Below are 25,707 nucleotides of genomic sequence, written 5' to 3'. Positions count from 1 at the left end.
TGGAGTCTTCAGGCTTGAGGCTAGGCAGGATGCTGGTGTCTTCATGCTTGAGGCTAGGCAGGAGGCTGGAGTCTTCAGGCTTGTGGCTAGTGGCTAGAGACTTGAGGCGAGGCTAGGCAGGAGACTGGAATCTTCAGGCTTTAGGCTAGACAGGAGGCTGGAGTCTTCAGGCTTGCGGCTAGACAGGAGGCTGGAGTCTTTAGAATTGAGAGTAGAGGCCAGAGACCTGAGGCCAGACTAGGCAGGAGGCTGCATTCTTCAGGCTTGAGGATGGGCAAGAGTCATGATCCTTCAAGCTTGAGGCCAGAGGCCAGAGACTTGAGGTGAGGCTGGTCAGGAGGCTGGATTCTTCAGGCTTGAGGCTAGGCAGGAGGCTGGAGCCTTCAACCTTGAGGCTAGAGGCCAGAGACTTGAGGCGAGGCTAGGCAGGAGGCTGGTGTCTTCAGGATTGAGGCTAGGCAGGAGGCTGGTGTTTTCGGGCTTGAGGCTAGACAGGAGGCTGGAGTCTTTAGGCTTGAGGCTAGGCAGAAGGCTGGAATCTTTAGGCTTGAGACTAGAAGCCAGAGACTTGAGGCGAAGCTAGGCAGGAGGCTGGTGACTTCAGGCTTGTGGGTAGGCAGGAGGCTAGAGACTTCAGGCTTGAGGCTAGGCAGGAGGCTGCAGTCTTCAGGCTTGAGGCTAGGCAGGAGGCTGGAGTCTTCAGGATTGAGGCTAGAGGCCAGAGACTTCAGGCGAGGCTAGGCAGGAGGCTGCAGTCTTCAGGCTTGAGGCTAGGCAGGAGGCTGGAGTCTTCAGGATTGAGGCTAGAGGCCAGAGACTTGAGGCGAGGCTAGGCAGGAGGATGGAGTCTTTAGGCTTGAGAGTAGACAGGAGGCTGGAGTCTTCAGGCTTGAGGGTAGGCAGGAGGCTGGAGTCTTCAGGCTGAGGCTAGGCAGGATGCTGGATTCTTCAGGCTTGAGGCTAGGCAGGAGGCTGGAGGCTTTAGGCTCGAGACTAGAGGCCAGAGAATTGAGGCAAGGCTAGGTAGGAGGTTGGTGTCTTCAGGCTTAAGGCTAGACAGGTGACTGGAGTCTTTAGGTCTGTGGCTAGACAGGAGGCTGGAGTCTTTAGGGTTGAGACTAGAGGCCAGAGACTTGAGGCGAGACTAGGCAGGAGGCTGGAGTTGTCAGGCTTGAGGCTAGAGGCCAGAGACTTGAGGCGAGGCTAGGTAGGAGGCTGTAGTCTTCAGGCTTGAGGCTAGGCTAGGTAGGAGGCTGGAGTCTTCAGGCTTGAGGCTAGGCAGGATGCTGGTGTCTTCATGCTTGAGGCTAGGCAGGAGGCTGGAGTCTTCAGGCTTGTGGCTAGTGGCTAGAGACTTGAGGCGAGGCTAGGCAGGAGACTGGAATCTTCAGGCTTTAGGCTAGACAGGAGGCTGGAGTCTTCAGGCTTGCGGCTAGACAGGAGGCTGGAGTCTTTAGAATTGAGAGTAGAGGCCAGAGACTTGAGGCCAGACTAGGCAGGAGGCTGCATTCTTCAGGCTTGAGGATGGGCAAGAGTCTGGATCCTTCAAGCTTGAGGCCAGAGGCCAGAGACTTGAGGCGAGGCTGGTCAGGAGGCTGGATTCTTCAGGCTTGAGGCTAGGCAGGAGGCTGGAGCCTTCAACCTTGAGGCTAGAGGCCAGAGACTTGAGGCGAGGCTAGGCAGGAGGCTGGAGTCTTCAGGCTTGAGGCTAGGCAGGAGGCTGTTGTTTTCCAACTTGAGGCTAGATAGGAGGCTGGAGTCTTCAGGCTTGTGGCTGGACAGGAGGCTGGAGTCTTCAGGTTGGAGTCTAGACAGGAAGCTGGAGTCTTCAGGCTTGAGGCTAGGCAGGAGGCTGGAGTCCTCAGGATTGAGGCTAGAGGCCAGAGACTTGAGCCGAGGCTAGGCAGGAAACTGGAGACTTCAGATTTGTGGCTAGGCAGGAGGTTGGAGTCTTCAGGTTGGAGTCTAGACAGGAGGCTGGAGTCTTCAGGCTTGAGGCTAGGCAGGAGGCTGGAGTCCTCAGGATTGAGGCTAGAGGCCAGAGACTTGAGCCGAGGCTAGGCAGGAGGCTGGTGTCTTCAGGCTTGGGGCTAGGCAGGAGGCTGAAGTCTTCAGGCTTGAGGCTAGAGGACAGAGACTTGAGCCAAGACTAGGTAGGAGGCTGGAGTCTTCAGGCTTGAGGCTTGCCAGGAGGCTGGATACTTCAGGCTTGATGCTACGAAGGAGGCTGGAGTCTTCAGGCTTGAGGCTAGGCAGGAGGCTGGAGTCTTCAGGCTTGAGGCTAGAGGCCAGAGACTTGAGCCGAGGCTAGGCAGGAGGCTGGAGTCTTCAGGTTTGTGGCTAGGCAGGAGGCTGGAGTCTTCAGGTTTGTGGCTAGGCAGGAGGCTGGTATCTTCAGGATTCAGGCTCGGCAGGAGGCTGAAGTCTTCAGGCTTGAGGCTAGGCAGGAGGCTGGAGCCTTCAACCTTGAGGCTAGAGGCCAGAGACTTGAGGCGAGGCTAGGCAGGAGGCTGGTGTCTTCAGGATTGAGGCTAGGCAGGAGGCTGGTGTTTTCGGGCTTGAGGCTAGACAGGAGGCTGGAGTCTTTAGGCTTGAGGCTAGGCAGAAGGCTGGAATCTTTAGGCTTGAGACTAGAAGCCAGAGACTTGAGGCGAAGCTAGGCAGGAGGCTGGTGACTTCAGGCTTGTGGGTAGGCAGGAGGCTAGAGACTTCAGGCTTGAGGCTAGGTAGGAGGCTGCAGTCTTCAGGCTTGAGGCTAGGCAGGAGGCTGGAGTCTTCAGGATTGAGGCGAGAGCCCAGAGACTTCAGGCGAGGCTAGGCAGGAGGCTGCAGTCTTCAGGCTTGAGGCTAGGCAGGAGGCTGGAGTCTTCAGGATTGAGGCTAGAGGCCAGAGACTTGAGGCGAGGCTAGGCAGGAGGATGGAGTCTTCAGGCTTGAGACTAGACAGGAGGCTGGAGTCTTCAGGCTTGAGGGTAGGCAGGAGGCTGGAGTCTTCAGGCTGAGGCTAGGCAGGATGCTGGATTCTTCAGGCTTGAGGCTAGGCAGGAGCCTGGAGGCTTTAGGCTCGAGACTAGAGGCCAGAGAATTGAGGCAAGGCTAGGTAGGAGGCTGGTGTCTTCAGGCTTAAGGCTAGACAGGTGACTGGAGTCTTTAGGTCTGTGGCTAGACAGGAGGCTGGAGTCTTTAGGGTTGAGACTAGAGGCCAGAGACTTGAGGCGAGACTAGGCAGGAGGCTGGAGTTGTCAGGCTTGAGGCTAGAGGCCAGAGACTTGAGGCGAGGCTAGGTAGGAGGCTGTAGTCTTCAGGCTTGAGGCTAGGCTAGGTAGGAGGCTGGAGTCTTCAGGCTTGAGGCTAGGCAGGATGCTGGTGTCTTCATGCTTGAGGCTAGGCAGGAGGCTGGAGTCTTCAGGCTTGTGGCTAGTGGCTAGAGACTTGAGGCGAGGCTAGGCAGGAGACTGGAATCTTCAGGCTTTAGGCTAGACAGGAGGCTGGAGTCTTCAGGCTTGCGGCTAGACAGGAGGCTGGAGTCTTTAGAATTGAGAGTAGAGGCCAGAGACTTGAGGCCAGACTAGGCAGGAGGCTGCATTCTTCAGGCTTGAGGATGGGCAAGAGTCATGATCCTTCAAGCTTGAGGCCAGAGGCCAGAGTCTTGAGGCGAGGCTGGTCAGGAGGCTGGATTCTTCAGGCTTGAGGCTAGGCAGGAGGCTGGAGTCTTCAGGTTGGAGTCTAGACAGGAGGCTGGAGTCTTCAGGCTTGAGGCTAGGCAGGAGGCTGGAGTCCTCAGGATTGAGGCTAGAGGCCAGAGACTTGAGCCGAGGCTAGGCAGGAGGCTGGTGTCTTCAGGCTTGGGGCTAGGCAGGAGGCTGAAGTCTTCAGGCTTGAGGCTAGAGGACAGAGACTTGAGCCAAGACTAGGTAGGAGGCTGGAGTCTTCAGGCTTGAGGCTTGCCAGGAGGCTGGATACTTCAGGCTTGATGCTACGAAGGAGGCTGGAGTCTTCAGGCTTGAGGCTAGGCAGGAGGCTGGAGTCTTCAGGCTTGAGGCTAGAGGCCAGAGACTTGAGGCGAGGCTAGGCAGGAGGCTGGTATCTTCAGGATTGAGGCTAGGCAGGAGGCTGGTGTTTTCGGGCTTGAGGCTAGACAGGAGGCTGGAGTCTTTAGGCTTGAGGCTAGGCAGAAGGCTGGAATCTTTAGGCTTGAGACTAGAAGCCAGAGACTTGAGGCGAAGCTAGGCAGGAGGCTGGTGACTTCAGGCTTGTGGGTAGGCAGGAGGCTAGAGACTTCAGGCTTGAGGCTAGGTAGGAGGCTGCAGTCTTCAGGCTTGAGGCTAGGCAGGAGGCTGGAGTCTTCAGGATTGAGGCGAGAGCCCAGAGACTTCAGGCGAGGCTAGGCAGGAGGCTGCAGTCTTCAGGCTTGAGGCTAGGCAGGAGGCTGGAGTCTTCAGGATTGAGGCTAGAGGCCAGAGACTTGAGGCGAGGCTAGGCAGGAGGATGGAGTCTTCAGGCTTGAGACTAGACAGGAGGCTGGAGTCTTCAGGCTTGAGGGTAGGCAGGAGGCTGGAGTCTTCAGGCTGAGGCTAGGCAGGATGCTGGATTCTTCAGGCTTGAGGCTAGGCAGGAGCCTGGAGGCTTTAGGCTCGAGACTAGAGGCCAGAGAATTGAGGCAAGGCTAGGTAGGAGGCTGGTGTCTTCAGGCTTAAGGCTAGACAGGTGACTGGAGTCTTTAGGTCTGTGGCTAGACAGGAGGCTGGAGTCTTTAGGGTTGAGACTAGAGGCCAGAGACTTGAGGCGAGACTAGGCAGGAGGCTGGAGTTGTCAGGCTTGAGGCTAGAGGCCAGAGACTTGAGGCGAGGCTAGGTAGGAGGCTGTAGTCTTCAGGCTTGAGGCTAGGCTAGGTAGGAGGCTGGAGTCTTCAGGCTTGAGGCTAGGCAGGATGCTGGTGTCTTCATGCTTGAGGCTAGGCAGGAGGCTGGAGTCTTCAGGCTTGTGGCTAGTGGCTAGAGACTTGAGGCGAGGCTAGGCAGGAGACTGGAATCTTCAGGCTTTAGGCTAGACAGGAGGCTGGAGTCTTCAGGCTTGCGGCTAGACAGGAGGCTGGAGTCTTTAGAATTGAGAGTAGAGGCCAGAGACTTGAGGCCAGACTAGGCAGGAGGCTGCATTCTTCAGGCTTGAGGATGGGCAAGAGTCATGATCCTTCAAGCTTGAGGCCAGAGGCCAGAGTCTTGAGGCGAGGCTGGTCAGGAGGCTGGATTCTTCAGGCTTGAGGCTAGGCAGGAGGCTGGAGTCTTCAGGTTGGAGTCTAGACAGGAGGCTGGAGTCTTCAGGCTTGAGGCTAGGCAGGAGGCTGGAGTCCTCAGGATTGAGGCTAGAGGCCAGAGACTTGAGCCGAGGCTAGGCAGGAGGCTGGTGTCTTCAGGCTTGGGGCTAGGCAGGAGGCTGAAGTCTTCAGGCTTGAGGCTAGAGGACAGAGACTTGAGCCAAGACTAGGTAGGAGGCTGGAGTCTTCAGGCTTGAGGCTTGCCAGGAGGCTGGATACTTCAGGCTTGATGCTACGAAGGAGGCTGGAGTCTTCAGGCTTGAGGCTAGGCAGGAGGCTGGAGTCTTCAGGCTTGAGGCTAGAGGCCAGAGACTTGAGGCGAGGCTAGGCAGGAGGCTGGTATCTTCAGGATTGAGGCTAGGCAGGAGGCTGGTGTTTTCGGGCTTGAGGCTAGACAGGAGGCTGGAGTCTTTAGGCTTGAGGCTAGGCAGAAGGCTGGAATCTTTAGGCTTGAGACTAGAAGCCAGAGACTTGAGGCGAAGCTAGGCAGGAGGCTGGTGACTTCAGGCTTGTGGGTAGGCAGGAGGCTAGAGACTTCAGGCTTGAGGCTAGGCAGGAGGCTGCAGTCTTCAGGCTTGAGGCTAGGCCGGAGGCTGGAGTCTTCAGGATTGAGGCTAGAGGCCAGAGACTTCAGGCGAGGCTAGGCAGGAGGCTGCAGTCTTCAGGCTTGAGGCTAGGCAGGAGGCTGGAGTCTTCAGGATTGAGGCTAGAGGCCAGAGACTTGAGGCGAGGCTAGGCAGGAGGATGGAGTCTTCAGGCTTGAGACTAGACAGGACGCTGGAGTCTTCAGGCTTGAGGGTAGGCAGGAGGCTGGAGTCTTCAGGCTGAGGCTAGGCAGGATGCTGGATTCCTCAGGCTTGAGGCTAGGCAGGAGGCTGGAGGCTTTAGGCTCGAGACTAGAGGCCAGAGAATTGAGGCAAGGCTAGGTAGGAGGCTGGTGTCTTCAGGCTTAAGGCTAGACAGGTGACTGGAGTCTTTAGGTCTGTGGCTAGACAGGAGGCTGGAGTCTTTAGGGTTGAGACTAGAAGCCAGAGACTTGAGGCGAGACTAGGCAGGAGGCTGGAGTTGTCAGGCTTGAGGCTAGAGGCCAGAGACTTGAGGCGAGGCTAGGCAGGATGCTGGTGTCTTCATGCTTGAGGCTAGGCAGGAGGCTGGAGTCTTCAGGCTTGTGGCTAGTGGCTAGAGACTTGAGGCGAGGCTAGGCAGGAGACTGGAATCTTCAGGCTTTAGGCTAGACAGGAGGCTGGAGTCTTCAGGCTTGCGGGTAGACAGGAGGCTGGAGTCTTTAGAATTGAGAGTAGAGGCCAGAGACTTGAGGCCAGACTAGGCAGGAGGCTGCATTCTTCAGGCTTGAGGATGGGCAAGAGTCTGGATCCTTCAAGCTTGAGGCCAGAGGCCAGAGACTTGAGGCGAGGCTGGTCAGGAGGCTGGATTCTTCAGGCTTGAGGCTAGGCAGGAGGCTGGAGCCTTCAACCTTGAGGCTAGAGGCCAGAGACTTGAGGCGAGGCTAGACTGGAGGCTGGAGTCTTTAGGGTTGAGACTAGAGGCCAGAGACTTGAAGCAAGGCTGGGCAGGGGGATGGAGTCTTCAAGCTTGAGGCTAGGCAGGCGGCTGGATCTTCAGGCTTGAAGCTAGAGGCCAGAGACTTGAAGCAAGGCTAGACAGGAGGCTGGAGTCTTCAAGCTTGAGGCTAGGCAGGAGGGTGGAGTCCTTAAGCTTGAGGCTAGAGGCCAGAGACTGGAGGCGAGATTAGGCAGGAGGCTGGAGTCTTCAGGGTTGAGAATGGAGGCCAGAAACTTGAGGTGAGTCTAGGCAAGATTCTGGAGTCTTCAGGCTTGAGGCTAGGAAGGAAGCTGGAGTCTTCAGGCTTGAGGCTAGAGGCCAGAGACTTGAAGCAAGGCTAGGCAGGAGGCTGGATTCTTCAGGTTTGAGGCTAGGTAGGAGGCTGGAGGCTTTAGGCTCGAGACTAGAGGCCAGAGAATTGAGGTGAGGCTAGGTAGGAGGCTGGTGTCTTCAGGCTTAAGGCTAGACAGGTGACTGGAGTCTTTAGGTCTGTGGCTAGACAGGAGGCTGGAGTCTTTAGGGTTGAGACTAGAGGCCAGAGACTTGAGGCGAGGCTAGTTAGGAGGCTGGAGTCTTCAGGCTTGAGGCTAGGCAGGATGCTGGTGTCTTCATGCTTGAGGCTAGGCAGGAGACTGGAGTCTTCAGGCTTGTGGCTAGTGGCTAGAGACTTGAGGCAAAGCTAGGCAGGAGACTGGAATCTTCAGGCTTGAGAATAGGCAAGAGTCTGGATCCTTCAAGCTTGAGGCTAGAGGCCAGAGACTTGAGGCGAGGCTGGTCAGGAGGCTGGATTCTTCAGGCTTGAGGCTAGGCAGGAGGCTGGAGCCTTCAACCTTGAGGCTAGAGGCCAGAGACTTGAGGCGAGGCTAGGCAGGAGGCTGGAGTCTTCAGGCTTGAGGCTAGGCAGGAGGCTGTTGTTTTCCAACTTGAGGCTAGATAGGAGGCTGGAGTCTTCAGGTTTGTGGCTAGGCAGGAGGCTGAAGTCTACAGGCTTGAGGCTAGAGGACAGAGACTTGAGCCAAGGGTAGGTAGGAGGCTGGAGTCTTCAGGCTTGAGGCTTGCCAGGAGGCTGGATACTTCAAGCTTGAGGCTAGAGGCCAGAGACTTGAGGCGAGGCTGGTCAGGAGGCTGGATTCTTCAGGCTTGAGGCTAGGCAGGAGGCTGGAGTCTTCAGGCTTGTGGCTAGTGGCTAGAGACTTGAGGCGAGGCTAGGCAGGAGACTGGAATCTTCAGGCTTTAGGCTAGACAGGAGGCTGGAGTCTTCAGGCTTGCGGCTAGACAGGAGGCTGGAGTCTTTAGAATTGAGAGTAGAGGCAAGAGACTTGAGGCCAGACTAGGCAGGAGGCTGCATTCTTCAGGCTTGAGGATAGGCAAGAGTCTGGATCCTTCAACCTTGAGGCTAGAGGCCAGAGACTTGAGGCGAGGCTAGGCAGGAGGCTGGATTCTTCAGGATTGAGGCTAGGCAGGAGGCTGGTGTTTTCGGGCTTGAGGCTAGACAGGAGGCTGGAGTCTTTAGGCTTGAGGCTAGGCAGAAGGCTGGAATCTTTAGGCTTGAGACTAGAAGCCAGAGACTTGAGGCGAAGCTAGGCAGGAGGCTGGTGACTTCAGGCTTGTGGGTAGGCAGGAGGTTAGAGACTTCAGGCTTGAGGCTAGGCAGGAGGCTGCAGTCTTCAGGCTTGAGGCTAGGCAGGAGGCTGGAGTCTTCAGGATTGAGGCTAGAGGCCAGAGACTTCAGCCGAGGCTAGGCAGGAGGCTGCAGTCTTCAGGCTTGAGGCTAGGCAGGAGGCTGGAGTCTTCAGGATTGAGGCTAGAGGCCAGAGACTTGAGGCGAGGCTAGGCAGGAGGATGGAGTCTTTAGGATTGAGACTAGACAGGATGCTGGAGTCTTCAGGCTTGAGGGTAGGCAGGAGGCTGGAGTCTTCAGGCTGAGGCTAGGCAGGATGCTGGATTCTTCAGGCTTGAGGCTAGGCAGGAGGCTGGAGGCTTTAGGCTCGAGACTAGAGGCCAGAGAATTGAGGCAAGGCTAGGTAGGAGGCTGGTGTCTTCAGGCTTAAGGCTAGACAGGTGACTGGAGTCTTTAGGTCTGTGGCTAGACAGGAGGCTGGAGTCTTTAGGGTTGAGACTAGAGGCCAGAGACTTGAGGCGAGACTAGGCAGGAGGCTGGAGTTGTCAGGCTTGAGGCTAGAGGCCAGAGACTTGAGGCGAGGCTAGGTAGGAGGCTGTAGTCTTCAGGCTTGAGGCTAGGCTAGGTAGGAGGCTGGAGTCTTCAGGCTTGAGGCTAGGCAGGATGCTGGTGTCTTCATGCTTGAGGCTAGGCAGGAGGCTGGAGTCTTCAGGCTTGTGGCTAGTGGCTAGAGACTTGAGGCGAGGCTAGGCAGGAGACTGGAATCTTCAGGCTTTAGGCTAGACAGGAGGCTGGAGTCTTCAGGCTTGCGGCTAGACAGGAGGCTGGAGTCTTTAGAATTGAGAGTAGAGGCCAGAGACTTGAGGCCAGACTAGGCAGGAGGCTGCATTCTTCAGGCTTGAGGATGGGCAAGAGTCATGATCCTTCAAGCTTGAGGCCAGAGGCCAGAGACTTGAGGCGAGGCTGGTCAGGAGGCTGGATTCTTCAGGCTTGAGGCTAGGCAGGAGGCTGGAGCCTTCAACCTTGAGGCTAGAGGCCAGAGACTTGAGGCGAGGCTAGGCAGGAGGCTGGTGTCTTCAGGATTGAGGCTAGGCAGGAGGCTGGTGTTTTCGGGCTTGAGGCTAGACAGGAGGCTGGAGTCTTTAGGCTTGAGGCTAGGCAGAAGGCTGGAATCTTTAGGCTTGAGACTAGAAGCCAGAGACTTGAGGCGAAGCTAGGCAGGAGGCTGGTGACTTCAGGCTTGTGGGTAGGCAGGAGGCTAGAGACTTCAGGCTTGAGGCTAGGCAGGAGGCTGCAGTCTTCAGGCTTGAGGCTAGGCAGGAGGCTGGAGTCTTCAGGATTGAGGCTAGAGGCCAGAGACTTCAGGCGAGGCTAGGCAGGAGGCTGCAGTCTTCAGGCTTGAGGCTAGGCAGGAGGCTGGAGTCTTCAGGATTGAGGCTAGAGGCCAGAGACTTGAGGCGAGGCTAGGCAGGAGGATGGAGTCTTTAGGCTTGAGACTAGACAGGAGGCTGGAGTCTTCAGGCTTGAGGGTAGGCAGGAGGCTGGAGTCTTCAGGCTGAGGCTAGGCAGGATGCTGGATTCTTCAGGCTTGAGGCTAGGCAGGAGGCTGGAGGCTTTAGGCTCGAGAATAGAGGCCAGAGAATTGAGGCAAGGCTAGGTAGGAGGTTGGTGTCTTCAGGCTTAAGGCTAGACAGGTGACTGGAGTCTTTAGGTCTGTGGCTAGACAGGAGGCTGGAGTCTTTAGGGTTGAGACTAGAGGCCAGAGACTTGAGGCGAGACTAGGCAGGAGGCTGGAGTTGTCAGGCTTGAGGCTAGAGGCCAGAGACTTGAGGCGAGGCTAGGTAGGAGGCTGTAGTCTTCAGGCTTGAGGCTAGGCTAGGTAGGAGGCTGGAGTCTTCAGGCTTGAGGCTAGGCAGGATGCTGGTGTCTTCATGCTTGAGGCTAGGCAGGAGGCTGGAGTCTTCAGGCTTGTGGCTAGTGGCTAGAGACTTGAGGCGAGGCTAGGCAGGAGACTGGAATCTTCAGGCTTTAGGCTAGACAGGAGGCTGGAGTCTTCAGGCTTGCGGCTAGGCAGGAGGCTGGAGTCTTCAGGATTGAGGCTAGAGGCCAGAGACTTGAGGCGAGGCTAGGCAGGAGGATGGAGTCTTCAGGCTTGAGACTAGACAGGAGGCTGGAGTCTTTAGGTCTGTGGCTAGACAGGAGGCTGGAGTCTTTAGGGTTGAGACTAGAGGCCAGAGACTTGAGGCGAGACTAGGCAGGAGGCTGGAGTTGTCAGGCTTGAGGCTAGAGGCCAGAGACTTGAGGCGAGGCTAGGTAGGAGGCTGTAGTCTTCAGGCTTGAGGCTAGGCTAGGTAGGAGGCTGGAGTCTTCAGGCTTGAGGCTAGGCAGGATGCTGGTGTCTTCATGCTTGAGGCTAGGCAGGAGGCTGGAGTCTTCAGGCTTGTGGCTAGTGGCTAGAGACTTGAGGCGAGGCTAGGCAGGAGACTGGAATCTTCAGGCTTTAGGCTAGACAGGAGGCTGGAGTCTTTGGGCTTGCGGCTAGACAGGAGGCTGGAGTCTTTAGAATTGAGAGTAGAGGCCAGAGACTTGAGGCCAGACTAGGCAGGAGGCTGCATTCTTCAGGCTTGAGGATGGGCAAGAGTCTGGATCCTTCAAGCTTGAGGCCAGAGGCCAGAGACTTGAGGCGAGGCTGGTCAGGAGGCTGGATTCTTCAGGCTTGAGGCTAGGCAGGAGGCTGGAGCCTTCAACCTTGAGGCTAGAGGCCAGAGACTTGAGGCGAGGCTAGGCAGGAGGCTGGAGTCTTCAGGCTTGAGGCTAGGCAGGAGGCTGTTGTTTTCCAACTTGAGGCTAGATAGGAGGCTGGAGTCTTCAGGCTTGTGGCTGGACAGGAGGCTGGAGTCTTCAGGTTGGAGTCTAGACAGGAAGCTGGAGTCTTCAGGCTTGAGGCTAGGCAGGAGGCTGGAGTCCTCAGGATTGAGGCTAGAGGCCAGAGACTTGAGCCGAGGCTAGGCAGGAAACTGGAGACTTCAGATTTGTGGCTAGGCAGGAGGTTGGAGTCTTCAGGTTGGAGTCTAGACAGGAGGCTGGAGTCTTCAGGCTTGAGGCTAGGCAGGAGGCTGGAGTCCTCAGGATTGAGGCTAGAGGCCAGAGACTTGAGCCGAGGCTAGGCAGGAGGCTGGTGTCTTCAGGCTTGGGGCTAGGCAGGAGGCTGAAGTCTTCAGGCTTGAGGCTAGAGGACAGAGACTTGAGCCAAGACTAGGTAGGAGGCTGGAGTCTTCAGGCTTGAGGCTTGCCAGGAGGCTGGATACTTCAGGCTTGATGCTACGAAGGAGGCTGGAGTCTTCAGGCTTGAGGCTAGGCAGGAGGCTGGAGTCTTCAGGCTTGAGGCTAGAGGCCAGAGACTTGAGCCGAGGCTAGGCAGGAGGCTGGAGTCTTCAGGTTTGTGGCTAGGCAGGAGGCTGGAGTCTTCAGGTTTGTGGCTAGGCAGGAGGCTGGTATCTTCAGGATTCAGGCTCGGCAGGAGGCTGAAGTCTTCAGGCTTGAGGCTAGGCAGGAGGCTGGAGCCTTCAACATTGAGGCTAGAGGCCAGAGACTTGAGGCGAGGCTAGGCAGGAGGCTGGTGTCTTCAGGATTGAGGCTAGGCAGGAGGCTGGTGTTTTCGGGCTTGAGGCTAGACAGGAGGCTGGAGTCTTTAGGCTTGAGGCTAGGCAGAAGGCTGGAATCTTTAGGCTTGAGACTAGATGCCAGAGACTTGAGGCGAAGCTAGGCAGGAGGCTGGTGACTTCAGGCTTGTGGGTAGGCAGGAGGCTAGAGACTTCAGGCTTGAGGCTAGGTAGGAGGCTGCAGTCTTCAGGCTTGAGGCTAGGCCGGAGGCTGGAGTCTTCAGGATTGAGGCTAGAGGCCAGAGACTTCAGGCGAGGCTAGGCAGGAGGCTGCAGTCTTCAGGCTTGAGGCTAGGCAGGAGGCTGGAGTCTTCAGGATTGAGGCTAGAGGCCAGAGACTTGAGGCGAGGCTAGGCAGGAGGATGGAGTCTTCAGGCTTGAGACTAGACAGGAGGCTGGAGTCTTCAGGCTTGAGGGTAGGCAGGAGGCTGGAGTCTTCAGGCTGAGGCTAGGCAGGATGCTGGATTCTTCAGGCTTGAGGCTAGGCAGGAGGCTGGAGGCTTTAGGCTCGAGACTAGAGGCCAGAGAATTGAGGCAAGGCTAGGTAGGAGGCTGGTGTCTTCAGGCTTAAGGCTAGACAGGTGACTGGAGTCTTTAGGTCTGTGGCTAGACAGGAGGCTGGAGTCTTTAGGGTTGAGACTAGAGGCCAGAGACTTGAGGCGAGACTAGGCAGGAGGCTGGAGTTGTCAGGCTTGAGGCTAGAGGCCAGAGACTTGAGGCGAGGCTAGGTAGGAGGCTGTAGTCTTCAGGCTTGAGGCTAGGCTAGGTAGGAGGCTGGAGTCTTCAGGCTTGAGGCTAGGCAGGATGCTGGTGTCTTCATGCTTGAGGCTAGGCAGGAGGCTGGAGTCTTCAGGCTTGTGGCTAGTGGCTAGAGACTTGAGGCGAGGCTAGGCAGGAGACTGGAATCTTCAGGCTTTAGGCTAGACAGGAGGCTGGAGTCTTCAGGCTTGCGGCTAGACAGGAGGCTGGAGTCTTTAGAATTGAGAGTAGAGGCCAGAGACTTGAGGCCAGACTAGGCAGGAGGCTGCATTCTTCAGGCTTGAGGATGGGCAAGAGTCTGGATCCTTCAAGCTTGAGGCCAGAGGCCAGAGACTTGAGGCGAGGCTGGTCAGGAGGCTGGATTCTTCAGGCTTGAGGCTAGGCAGGAGGCTGGAGCCTTCAACCTTGAGGCTAGAGGCCAGAGACTTGAGGCGAGGCTAGGCAGGAGGCTGGAGTCTTCAGGCTTGAGGCTAGGCAGGAGGCTGTTGTTTTCCAACTTGAGGCTAGATAGGAGGCTGGAGTCTTCAGGCTTGTGGCTGGACAGGAGGCTGGAGTCTTCAGGTTGGAGTCTAGACAGGAAGCTGGAGTCTTCAGGCTTGAGGCTAGGCAGGAGGCTGGAGTCCTCAGGATTGAGGCTAGAGGCCAGAGACTTGAGCCGAGGCTAGGCAGGAAACTGGAGACTTCAGATTTGTGGCTAGGCAGGAGGTTGGAGTCTTCAGGTTGGAGTCTAGACAGGAGGCTGGAGTCTTCAGGCTTGAGGCTAGGCAGGAGGCTGGAGTCCTCAGGATTGAGGCTAGAGGCCAGAGACTTGAGCCGAGGCTAGGCAGGAGGCTGGTGTCTTCAGGCTTGGGGCTAGGCAGGAGGCTGAAGTCTTCAGGCTTGAGGCTAGAGGACAGAGACTTGAGCCAAGACTAGGTAGGAGGCTGGAGTCTTCAGGCTTGAGGCTTGCCAGGAGGCTGGATACTTCAGGCTTGATGCTACGAAGGAGGCTGGAGTCTTGAGGCTTGAGGCTAGGCAGGAGGCTGGAGTGTTCAGGCTTGAGGCTAGAGGCCAGAGACTTGAGGCGAGGCTAGGCAGGAGGCTGGTATCTTCAGGATTCAGGCTCGGCAGGAGGCTGAAGTCTTCAGGCTTGAGGCTAGGCAGGAGGCTGGAGCCTTCAACCTTGAGGCTAGAGGCCAGAGACTTGAGGCGAGGCTAGGCAGGAGGCTGGTGTCTTCAGGATTGAGGCTAGGCAGGAGGCTGGTGTTTTCGGGCTTGAGGCTAGACAGGAGGCTGGAGTCTTTAGGCTTGAGGCTAGGCAGAAGGCAGGAATCTTTAGGCTTGAGACTAGAAGCCAGAGACTTGAGGCGAAGCTAGGCAGGAGGCTGGTGACTTCAGGCTTGTGGGTAGGCAGGAGGCTAGAGACTTCAGGCTTGAGGCTAGGCAGGAGGCTGCAGTCTTCAGGCTTGAGGCTAGGCAGGAGGCTGGAGTCTTCAGGATTGAGGCTAGAGGCCAGAGACTTCAGGCGAGGCTAGGCAGGAGGCTGCAGTCTTCAGGCTTGAGGCTAGGCAGGAGGCTGGAGTCTTCAGGATTGAGGCTAGAGGCCAGAGACTTGAGGCGAGGCTAGGCAGGAGGATGGAGTCTTCAGGCTTGAGACTAGACAGGAGGCTGGAGTCTTCAGGCTTGAGGGTAGGCAGGAGGCTGGAGTCTTCAGGCTGAGGCTAGGCAGGATGCTGGATTCCACAGGCTTGAGGCTAGGCAGGAGGCTGGAGGGTTTAGGCTCGAGACTAGAGGCCAGAGAATTGAGGCAAGGCTAGGTAGGAGGCTGGTGTCTTCAGGCTTAAGGCTAGACAGGTGACTGGAGTCTTTAGGTCTGTGGCTAGACAGGAGGCTGGAGTCTTTAGGGTTGAGACTAGAGGCCAGAGACTTGAGGCGAGACTAGGCAGGAGGCTGGAGTTGTCAGGCTTGAGGCTAGAGGCCAGAGACTTGAGGCGAGGCTAGGTAGGAGGCTGTAGTCTTCAGGCTTGAGGCTAGGCTAGGTAGGAGGCTGGAGTCTTCAGGCTTGAGGCTAGGCAGGATGCTGGTGTCTTCATGCTTGAGGCTAGGCAGGAGGCTGGAGTCTTCAGGCTTGTGGCTAGTGGCTAGAGACTTGAGGCGAGGCTAGGCAGGAGACTGGAATCTTCAGGCTTTAGGCTAGACAGGAGGCTGGAGTCTTCAGGCTTGCGGGTAGACAGGAGGCTGGAGTCTTTAGAATTGAGAGTAGAGGCCAGAGACTTGAGGCCAGACTAGGCAGGAGGCTGCATTCTTCAGGCTTGAGGATGGGCAAGAGTCTGGATCCTTCAAGCTTGAGGCCAGAGGCCAGAGACTTGAGGCGAGGCTGGTCAGGAGGCTGGATTCTTCAGGCTTGAGGCTAGGCAGGAGGCTGGAGCCTTCAACCTTGAGGCTAGAGGCCAGAGACTTGAGGCGAGGCTAGACTGGAGGCTGGAGTCTTTAGGGTTGAGACTAGAGGCCAGAGACTTGAAGCAAGGCTGGGCAGGGGGATGGAGTCTTCAAGCTTGAGGCTAGGCAGGCGGCTGGATCTTCAGGCTTGAAGCTAGAGGCCAGAGACTTGAAGCAAGGCTAGACAGGAGGCTGGAGTCTTCAAGCTTGAGGCTAGGCAGGAGGGTGGAGTCCTTAAGCTTGAGGCTAGAGGCCAGAGACTGGAGGCGAGATTAGGCAGGAGGCTGGAGTCTTCAGGGTTGAGAATGGAGGCCAGAAACTTGAGGTGAGTCTAGGCAAGATTCTGGAGTCTTCAGGCTTGAGGCTAGGAAGGAAGCTGGAGTCTTCAGGGTTGAGGCTAGAGGCCAGAGACTTGAAGCAAGGCTAGGCAGGAGGCTGGATTTTTCAGGTTTGAGGCTAGGTAGGAGGCTGGAGGCTTTAGGCTCGAGACTAGAGGCCAGAGAATTGAGGTGAGGCTAGGTAGGAGGCTGGTGTCTTCAGGCTTAAGGCTAGACAGGTGACTGGAGTCTTCAGGTCTTTGGCTAGACAGGAGGCTGGAGTCTTTAGGGTTGAGACTAGAGGCCAGAGACTTGAGGCGAGACTAGGCAGGAGTCTGGAGTCGTCAGGCTTGATGCTAGACAGGAGGCTGGAGTGTTCAGGCTTGAGGCTAGAGGCCAGAGAATTGAGGCGAGGCTAGGTAGGAGGCTGGAGTGTTCAGGCTTGAGGCTAGAGGCCAGAGAATTGAGGCGAGGCTAGGAAAGAGGCTGGAGTCTTCAGGCTTGATGCTAGACAGGAGGCTGGAGTCTTCAGGCTTGCGGCTAGACATGAGGCTGGAGTAGTTAGGCTTGAGAGTAGAGGCCAGAGACTTGAGGCGAAACTAGGCAGGAGGCTGGAATCTTCTGGCTTGAGGCTAGGCAAGAGTCTGGATCCTTCAAGCTTGAGGCTAGAGGCCAGAGACTTGAGGCGAGGCTGGGCAGGAGGCTGGAGTCCTCAGGATTGAGGCTAGAGGCCAGAGACTTGAGCCGAGGCTAGGCAGGATGCTGGAGTCTTCAGGCTTGAGGGTAGGCAGGAGGCTGGAGTCTTCAGGCTTGAGGCTAAGCAGGATGATGGAGTCTTTAGGCTTGAGACTAGAGACCAGAGACTTGAGGCAAGGCTAGACTGGAGGCTGGAGTCTTTAGGGTTGAGACTAGAGGCCAGAGACTTGAAGCAAGGCTGGGCAGGGGGATGGAGTCTTCAAGCTTGAGGCTAGGCAGGCGGCTGGATCTTCAGGCTTGAAGCTAGAGGCCAGAGACTTGAAGCAAGGCTAGACAGGAGGCTGGAGTCTTCAAGCTTGAGGCTAGGCAGGAGGGTGGAGTCCTTAAGCTTGAGGCTAGAGGCCAGAGACTGGAGGCGAGATTAGGCAGGAGGCTGGAGTCTTCAGGGTTGAGAATGGAGGCCAGAAACTTGAGGTGAGTCTAGGCAAGATTCTGGAGTCTTCAGGCTTGAGGCTAGGAAGGAAGCTGGAGTCTTCAGGGTTGAGGCTAGAGGCCAGAGACTTGAAGCAAGGCTAGGCAGGAGGCTGGATTTTTCAGGTTTGAGGCTAGGTAGGAGGCTGGAGGCTTTAGGCTCGAGACTAGAGGCCAGAGACTTGAGGCGAGTCTAGGCAGGAGGCTGGAGGCTTCAGGCGTGAGAATAAAGGCCACAGACTTGATGCAAGCCTAGGCAGGAGGCTGGAGTCTTCAGGCTCCAGGCTAGGTAGGAGGCTGGTGCTTTCCGACTTGAGGCTAGATAGGAGGCTGGAGTCTTCAGGCTTGCTGCTAGACAGGAGGCTGGAGTCTTTAGGCTTGAGACTCGAGACCAGAGACTTGAGGCGAGACTAGGCAGGAGGTTGGAGACTTCAGGTTTGTGGCTAGGCAGGAGGTTGGAGTCTTCAGGTTGGAGTCTAGACAGGAGGCTGGAGTCCTCAGGATTGAGGCTAGAGGCCAGAGACTTGAGGCGAGGCTAGGCAGGAAACTGGAGACTTCAGGTTTGTGGCTAGGCAGGAGGTTGGAGTCTTCAGGTTGGAGTCTAGACAGGAGGCTGGAGTCTTCAGGCTTGAGGCTAGGCAGGAGGCTGGAGTCCTCAGGATTGAGGCTAGAGGCCAGAGACTTGAGGCGAGGCTAGGCAGGAGGCTGGTGTCTTCAGGCTTGAGGCTAGGCAGGAGGCTGACGTCTTCAGGCTTGAGGCTAGAAGCCAGAGATTTGAGCCAAGGCTAGGTTGGAGGCTGGAGTCTTCAGGCTTGAGGCTTGCCAGGAGGCTGGATACTTCAGGCTTGACGCTACGAAGGAGGCTGGAGTCTTCAGGCTTGAGGCTAGGCAGGAGGCTGGAGTCTTCAAGCTTGAGGCTGGAGGCCAGAGACTTGAGGCGAGGCTAGGCAGGAGGCTGGTATCTTCAGGCTTGAGGCTAGAGGCCAGAGACTTGAGCCAAGGCTAGGTAGGAGGCTGGAGTCTTCAGACTTGAGGCTTGCCAGGAGGCTGGTTACTTTAGGCTTGACGCTACGAAGGAGGCTGGAGTCTTCAGGCTGGAGGATAGAGGCCAGAGACTTGAGCCAAGGCTAGGTAGGAGGCTGGAGTCTTCAGGCTGGAGGATAGAGGCCAGAGACTTGAGGCGAGGCTAGGCAGGAGGTTGGAGTCTTCAGGCTTGAGGCTGGGCAGGAGGCTGTTGTTTTCCAACTTGAGGCTAGATAGGAGGCTGGAGTCTTCAGGCTTGCGGCTGGACAGGAGGCTGGAGTCTTCAGGTTGGAGTCTAGACAGGAAGCTGGAGTCTTCAGGCTTGAGGCTAGGCAGGAGGCTGGAGTCCTCAGGATTGAGGCTAGAGGCCAGAGACTTGAGCCGAGGCTAGGCAGGAAACTGGAGACTTCAGGTTTGTGGCTAGGCAGGAGGTTGGAGTCTTCAGGTTGGAGTCTAGGCAGGAGGCTGGAGTCCTCAGGATTGAGGCTAGAGGCCAGAGACTTGAGGCGAGGCTAGGCAGGAGGCTGGTGTCTTCAGGCTTGAGGCTAGGCAGGAGGCTGAAGTCTTCAGGCTTGAGGCTAGAGGACAGAGACTTGAGCCAAGGGTAGGTAGGAGTCTGGAGTCTTCAGGCTTGAGGCTTGCCAGGAGGCTGGATACTTCAGGCTTGATGCTACGAAGGAGGCTGGAGTCTTCAGGCTTGAGGCTAGGCAGGAGGCTGGAGTCTTCAGGCTTGAGGCTAGAGGCCAGAGACTTGAGGCGAGGCTAGGCAGGAGGCTGGTATCTTCAGGCTTGAGGCTAGGCAGGAGGCTGGAGTCCTCAGGATTGAGCCTAGAGGCCAGAGTCTTGAGCCGAGGCTAGGGAGGAGGCTGGAGTCTTCAGGCTTGCGGCTAGTGGCTAGAGACTTGAGGCGAGGCTAGGCAGGAGACTGGAATCTTCAGGCTTTAGGCTAGACAGGAGGCTGACGTCTTCAGGCTTGAGGCTGGAAGCCAGAGACTTGAGCCAAGGCTAGGTTGGAGGCTGGAGTCTTCAGGCTTGAGGCTTGCCAGGAGGCTGGATACTTCAGGCTTGACGCTACGAAGGAGGCTGGAGTATTCAGGCTTGAGGCTAGGCAGGAGGCTGGAGTCTTCAGGCTTGAGGCTAAACAGGAGGCTGGAGTCATTAGGCTTGAGGATAGACAGGAGGCTGGAGTCTTTAGGCATGAGACTGGAGGCTAGAGACTTGAGGCAAGACTAGACAGGAGGCAGGAGACTTCAGGCCTGACGCTAGGCAGGAGACTGGAGTCTTCAGGCTTCAGGCTAGGCAGGAGGCTGGTGTCTTCAGGCTTAAGGCTAGACAGGTGACTGGAGTCTTCAGGTCTTTGGCTAGACAGGAGGCTGGAGTCTTTAGGGTTGAGACTAGAGGCCAGAGACTTGAGGCGAGACTAGGCAGGAGTCTGGAGTCGTCAGGCTTGAGGCTAGGCAGGAGGCTGGAGTGTTCAGGCTTGAGGCTAGAGGCCAGAGAATTGAGGCGAGGCTAGGTAGGAGGCTGGAGTGTTCAGGCTTGAGGCTAGAGGCCAGAGAATTGAGGCGAGGCTAGGAAAGAGGCTGGAGTCTTCAGGCTTGATGCTAGACAGGAGGCTGGAGTCTTCAGGCTTGCGGCTAGACAGGAGGCTGGAGTGGTTAGGCTTGAGAGTAGAGGCCAGAGACTTGAGGCGAGACTAGGCAGGAGGCTGGAATCTTCTGGCTTGAGGCTAGGCAAGAGTCTGGATCCTTCAAGCTTGAGGCTAGAGGCCAGAGAATTGAGGCGAGGCTGGGCAGGAGGCTGGAGCCTTCAGTTTTGAGGCTAGAGGCCAGAGACTTGAGGCGAGTCTAGGCAGGAGGCTGGAGTCTTCAGGCTCGAGGCTAGGCAGGAGGCTGGTGCTTTCCGACTTGAGGCTAGATAGGAGGCTGGAGTCTTCAGGCTTGCCGCTAGACAGGAGGCTGGAGTCTTTAGGCTTGAGACTCGAGACCAGAGACTTGAGGCGAGACTAGGCAGGAGGCTGGAGACTTCAGGTTTGTGGCTAGGCAGGAGGTTGGAGTCTTCAGGTTGGAGTCTAGACAGGAGGCTGGAGTCTTCAGGCTTGAGGCTAGGCAGGAGGCTGGAGTCCTCAGGATTGAGGCTAGAGGCCAGAGACTTGAGGCGAGGCTAGGCAGGAGGCTGGTGTCTTCAGGCTTGAGGCTAGGCAGGAGGCTGACGTCTTCAGGCTTGAGGCTAGAAGCCAGAGACTTGAGCCAAGGCTAGGTTGGAGGCTGGAGTCTTCAGGCTTGAGGCTTGCCAGGAGGCTGGATACTTCAGGCTTGACGCTACGAAGGAGGCTGGAGTCTTCAGGCTTGAGGCTAGGCAGGAGGCTGGAGTCTTCAAGCTTGAGGCTGGAGGCCAGAGACTTGAGGCGAGGCTAGGCAGGAGGCTGGTATCTTCAGGCTTGAGGCTAGAGGCCAGAGACTTGAGCCAAGGCTAGGTAGGAGGCTGGAGTCTTCAGACTTGAGGCTTGCCAGGAGGCTGGTTACTTTAGGCTTGACGCTACGAAGGAGGCTGGAGTCTTCAGGCTGGAGGATAGAGGCCAGAGACTTGAGCCAAGGCTAGGTAGGAGGCTGGAGTCTTCAGGCTGGAGGATAGAGGCCAGAGACTTGAGCCAAGGCTAGGTAGGAGGCTGGAGTCTTCAGGCTTGAGGCTTGCCAGGAGGCTGGTTACTTTAGGCTTGACGCTACGAAGGAGGCTGGAGTCTTCAGGCTTGAGGCTAGGAAGGAAGCTGGAGTCTTCAGGCTTGAGGCTAGGCAGGAGGCTGGAGTCTTCAGGCTTGAGGCTAGGCAGGAGGCTGGAGTCTTCAGGCTGAGGCTATGCAGGATGCTGGATTCTTCAGGCTTGATGCTAGAGACCAGAGTCTTGAAGGAAGGCTAGGCAGGAGGCTGGATTCTTCAGGCTTGAGGCTAGGCAGGAGGCTGGAGGCTTTAGGCTCGAGACTAGAGGCCAGAGACTTCAGGCGACACTAGACAGGAGGCTGAAGTCTTCAGGCTTGAGAGTAATGGCCAGAGACATGAGGTGAGTCTAGGCAGGAGGCTGGAGTCTTCATGCTTTAGGCTAAACAGGAGGCTGGAATCTTCAGGCGTGAGGCTAGGCAGGAGACTGCAGTCTTCAAGCTTGAGGCTAGGCAAGAGGCTGGAGTCTTCAGGCTTGAGGCTAGGCAGGAGGCTGGAGTCTTCAAGCTTGAGGTTGGGCAGGAGACTGGAGTCAATGGGCCTGAGGCTAGGCAGGGGGCTGGAGTCTTAAGGCTTGAGGCTAGTGACCAGGGACTTGATGCGAGGCTGGGCAGGGGGCTGGAGTCTTCAGGCTTGAGGCTAGGCAGGAGGCTGACGTCTTCAGGCTTGAGGCTAGAAGCCAGAGACTTGAGCCAAGGCTAGGTTGGAGGCTGGAGTCTTCAGGCTTGAGGCTGGAGGTCAGGGTCTTGAGGCGAGGCTTGGCAGGAGGCTGAAGTCTTCAGGCTTGAGGCTAGAGCCAAAGACTTGAGGCGAAGTTAGGCAGGAGGCTGGAGTCTTCAGGCTTGTGGCTAGGCAGGAGGCTGGAGTCTTCAGGATTGAGGCTAGGCAGGAGGCTGCAGTCTTCAGGCTTGAGGCTAGGCAGGAGGCGGGAGTCTTCAGAATTGAGGCTAGAGGCCAGAGACTTGAGGCGAGGCTAGGCAGGAGGATGGAGTCTTCAGGCTTGAGGCTAGGCAGGAGGCTGGAGTCTTCAGGCTTGAGGGTAGGCAGGAGGCTGGAGTCTTCAGGCTTGAGGCTAAGCAGGATGATGGAGTCTTTAGGCTTGAGACTAGAGACCAGAGACTTGAGGCAAGGCTAGACTGGAGGCTGGAGTCTTTAGGGTTGAGACTAGAGGCCAGAGACTTGAAGCAAGGCTGGGCAGGGGGATGGAGTCTTCAAGCTTGAGGCTAGGCAGGCGGCTGGATCTTCAGGCTTGAAGCTAGAGGCCAGAGACTTGAAGCAAGGCTAGACAGGAGGCTGGAGTCTTCAAGCTTGAGGCTAGGCAGGAGGGTGGAGTCCTTAAGCTTGAGGCTAGAGGCCAGAGACTGGAGGCGAGATTAGGCAGGAGGCTGGAGTCTTCAGGGTTGAGAATGGAGGCCAGAAACTTGAGGTGAGTCTAGGCAAGATTCTGGAGTCTTCAGGCTTGAGGCTAGGAAGGAAGCTGGAGTCTTCAGGCTTGAGGCTAGAGGCCAGAGACTTGAAGCAAGGCTAGGCAGGAGGCTGGATTCTTCAGGTTTGAGGCTAGGTAGGAGGCTGGAGGCTTTAGGCTCGAGACTAGAGGCCAGAGAATTGAGGTGAGGCTAGGTAGGAGGCTGGTGTCTTCAGGCTTAAGGCTAGACAGGTGACTGGAGTCTTTAGGTCTGTGGCTAGACAGGAGGCTGGAGTCTTTAGGGTTGAGACTAGAGGCCAGAGACTTGAGGCGAGGCTAGTTAGGAGGCTGGAGTCTTCAGGCTTGAGGCTAGGCTAGGAAGGAGGCTGGAGTCTTCAGGCTTGATGCTAGGCTAGAGGCTGGAGTCTTCAGGCTTGAGGCTAGGCAGGATGCTGGTGTCTTCATGCTTGAGGCTAGGCAGGAGGCTGGAGTCTTCAGGCTTGTGGCTAGTGGCTAGAGACTTGAGGCGAAGCTAGGCAGGAGACTGGAATCTTCAGGCTTTAGGCTAGACAGGAGGCTGGAGTCTTCAGGCTTGCGGCTAGACAGGAGGCTGGAGTCTTTAGAATTGAGAGTAGAGGCCAGAGACTTGAGGCCAGACTAGGCAGGAGGCTGCATTCTTCAGGCTTGAGGATAGGCAAGAGTCTGGATCCTTCAAGCTTGAGGCTAGAGGCCAGAGACTTGAGGCGAGGCTGGTCAGGAGGCTGGATTCTTCAGGCTTGAGGCTAGGCAGGAGGCTGGAGCCTTCAACCTTGAGGCTAGAGGCCAGAGACTTGAGGCAAGGCTAGGCAGGAGGCTGGAGTCTTCAGGCTTGAGGCTAGGCAGGAGGCTGTTGTTTTCCAACTTGAGGCTAGATAGGAGGCTGGAGTCTTCAGGTTTGTGGCTAGGCAGGAGGTTGGAGTCTTCAGGTTGGAGTCTAGACAGGAGGCTAGAGTCTTCAGGCTTGAGGCTAGGCAGGAGGCTGGAGTCTTCAGGATTGAGGCTAGAGGCCAGAGACTTGAGCCGAGGCTAGGCAGGAGGCTGGTGTCTTCAGGCTTGGGGCTAGGCAGGAGGCTGAAGTCTACAGGCTTGAGGCTAGAGGACAGAGTCTTGAGCCAAGGGTAGGTAGGAGGCTGGCGTCTTCCGGCTTGAGGCTTGCCAGGAGGCTGGATACTTCAAGCTTGAGGCTAGAGGCCAGAGACTTGAGGCGAGGCTGGTCAGGAGGCTGGATTCTTCAGGCTTGAGGCTAGGCAGGAGGTTGGAGTCTTCAGGCTTGTGGCTAGTGGCTAGAGACTTGAGGCGAGGCTAGGCAGGAGACTGGAATCTTCAGGCTTTAGGCTAGACAGGAGGCTGGAGTCTTCAGGCTTGCGGCTAGACAGGAGGCTGGAGTCTTTAGAATTGAGAGTAGAGGCCAGAGACTTGAGGCCAGACTAGGCAGGAGGCTGCATTCTTCAGGCTTGAGGATAGGCAAGAGTCTGGATCCTTCAAGCTTGAGGCTAGAGGCCAGAGACTTGAGGCGAGGCTGGTCAGGAGGCTGGATTCTTCAGGCTTGAGGCTAGGCAGGAGGCTGGAGCCTTCAACCTTGAGGCTAGAGGCCAGAGACTTGAGGCGAGGCTAGGCAGGAGGCTGGAGTCTTCAGGCTTGAGGCTAGGCAGGAGGCTGTTGTTTTCCAACTTGAGGCTAGATGGAGGCTGGAGTCTTCAGGTTTGTGGCTAGGCAGGAGGTTGGAGTCTTCAGGTTGGAGTCTAGACAGGAGGCTAGAGTCTTCAGGCTTGAGGCTAGGCAGGACGCTGGAGTCCTCAGGATTGAGGCTAGAGGCCAGAGACTTGAGCCGAGGCTAGGCAGGAGGCTGGTGTCTTCAGGCTTGGGGCTAGGCAGGAGGCTGAAGTCTACAGGCTTGAGGCTAGAGGACAGAGACTTGAGGCGAGGCTAGGCAGGAGACTGGAATCTTCAGGCTTTAGGCTAGACAGGAGGCTGGAGTCTTCAGGCTTGCGGCTAGACAGAAGGCTGGAGTCTTTAGAATTGAGAGTAGAGGCCAGGGACTTGAGGCCAGACTAGGCAGGAGGCTGGATTCTTCAGGCTTGAGGCTAGGCAGGAGGCTGGAGCCTTCAACCTTGAGGCTAGAGGCCAGAGACTTGAGGCGAGGCTAGGCAGGAGGCTGGAGTCTTCAGGCTTGAGGCTAGGCAGGAGGCTGTTGTTTTCCAACTTGAGGCTAGATAGGAGGCTGGAGTCTTCAGGCTTGCGGCTGGAAAGGAGGCTGGAGTCTTCAGGTTGGAGTCTAGACAGGAAGCTGGAGTCTTCAGGCTTGAGGCTAGGCAGGAGGCTGGAGTCCTCAGGATTGAGGCTAGAGGCCAGAGACTTGAGGCCAGACTAGGCAGGAGGCTGCATTCTTCAGGCTTGAGGATAGGCAGGAGGTTGGAGTCTTCAGGTTGGAGTCTAGGCAGGAGGCTGGAGTCCTCAGGATTGAGGCTAGAGGCCAGAGACTTGAGGCGAGGCTAGGCAGGAGGCTGGTGTCTTCAGGCTTGAGGCTAGGCAGGAGGCTGAAGTCTTCAGGCTTGAGGCTAGAGGACAGAGACTTGAGCCAAGGGTAGGTAGGAGGCTGGAGTCTTCAGGCTTGAGGCTTGCCAGGAGGCTGGATACTTCAGGCTTGATGCTACGAAGGAGGCTGGAGTCTTCAGGCTTGAGGCTAGGCAGGAGGCTGGAGTCTTCAGGCTTGAGGCTAGAGGCCAGAGACTTGAGGCGAGGCTAGGCAGGAGGCTGGTATCTTCAGGCTTGAGGCTAGGCAGGAGGCTGGAGTCCTCAGGATTGAGCCTAGAGGCCAGAGTCTTGATCCGAGGCTAGGGAGGAGGCTGGAGTCTTCAGGTTTGTGGCTAGGCAGGAGGTTGGAGTCTTCAGGTTGGAGTCTAGACAGGAGGCTGGAGTCTTCAGGCTTGAGGCTAAGCAGGAGGCTGGACTCCTCAGGATTGAGGCTAGAAGCCAGAGACTTGAGGCGAGGCTAGGCAGGAGACTGGTGTCTTCAGGCTTGAGGCTAGGCAGGAGGCTGACGTCTTCAGGCTTGAGGCTGGAAGCCAGAGACTTGAGCCAAGGCTAGGTTGGAAGCTGGAGTCTTCAGGCTTGAGGCTTGCCAGGAGGCTGGATACTTCAGGCTTGATGCTACAAAGGAGGCTGGAGTCTTCAGGCTTGAGGCTAGGCAGGAGGCTGGAGTCTTCAGGCTTGAGGCTAGAGGCCAGAGACTTGAGGCGAGGCTAGGCAGGAGGCTGGTATCTTCAGGATTCAGGCTCGGCAGGAGGCTGAAGTCTTCAGGCTTGAGGCTAGGCAGGAGGCTGGAGCCTTCAACCTTGAGGCTAGAGGCCAGAGACTTGAGGCGAGGCTAGGCAGGAGGCTGGAGTCTTCAGGCTTGAGTTTAGGCAGGAGGCTGGTGTTTTACAACTTGAGGCTAGATAGGAGGCTGGAGTCTTCAGGCTTGCGGCTGGACAGGAGGCTGGAGTCTTCAGGTTGGAGTCTAGAAAGGAAGCTGGAGTCTTCAGGCTTGAGGCTAGGCAGGAGGCTGGAGTCCTCAGGATTGAGGCTAGAGGCCAGAGACTTGAGCCGAGGCTAGGCAGGAAACTGGAGACTTCAGGTTTGTGGCATGGCAGGAGGTTGGAGTCTTCAGGTTGGAGTCTAGACAGGAGGCTGGAGTCTTCAGGCTGGAGGATAGAGGCCAGAGAC

Source organism: Mobula birostris, chromosome 3, assembly GCF_030028105.1.
Source record: "Mobula birostris isolate sMobBir1 chromosome 3, sMobBir1.hap1, whole genome shotgun sequence".
Classification (NCBI taxonomy): domain Eukaryota; kingdom Metazoa; phylum Chordata; class Chondrichthyes; order Myliobatiformes; family Myliobatidae; genus Mobula; species Mobula birostris.
This window is presented reverse-complemented; position numbering follows the sequence as displayed.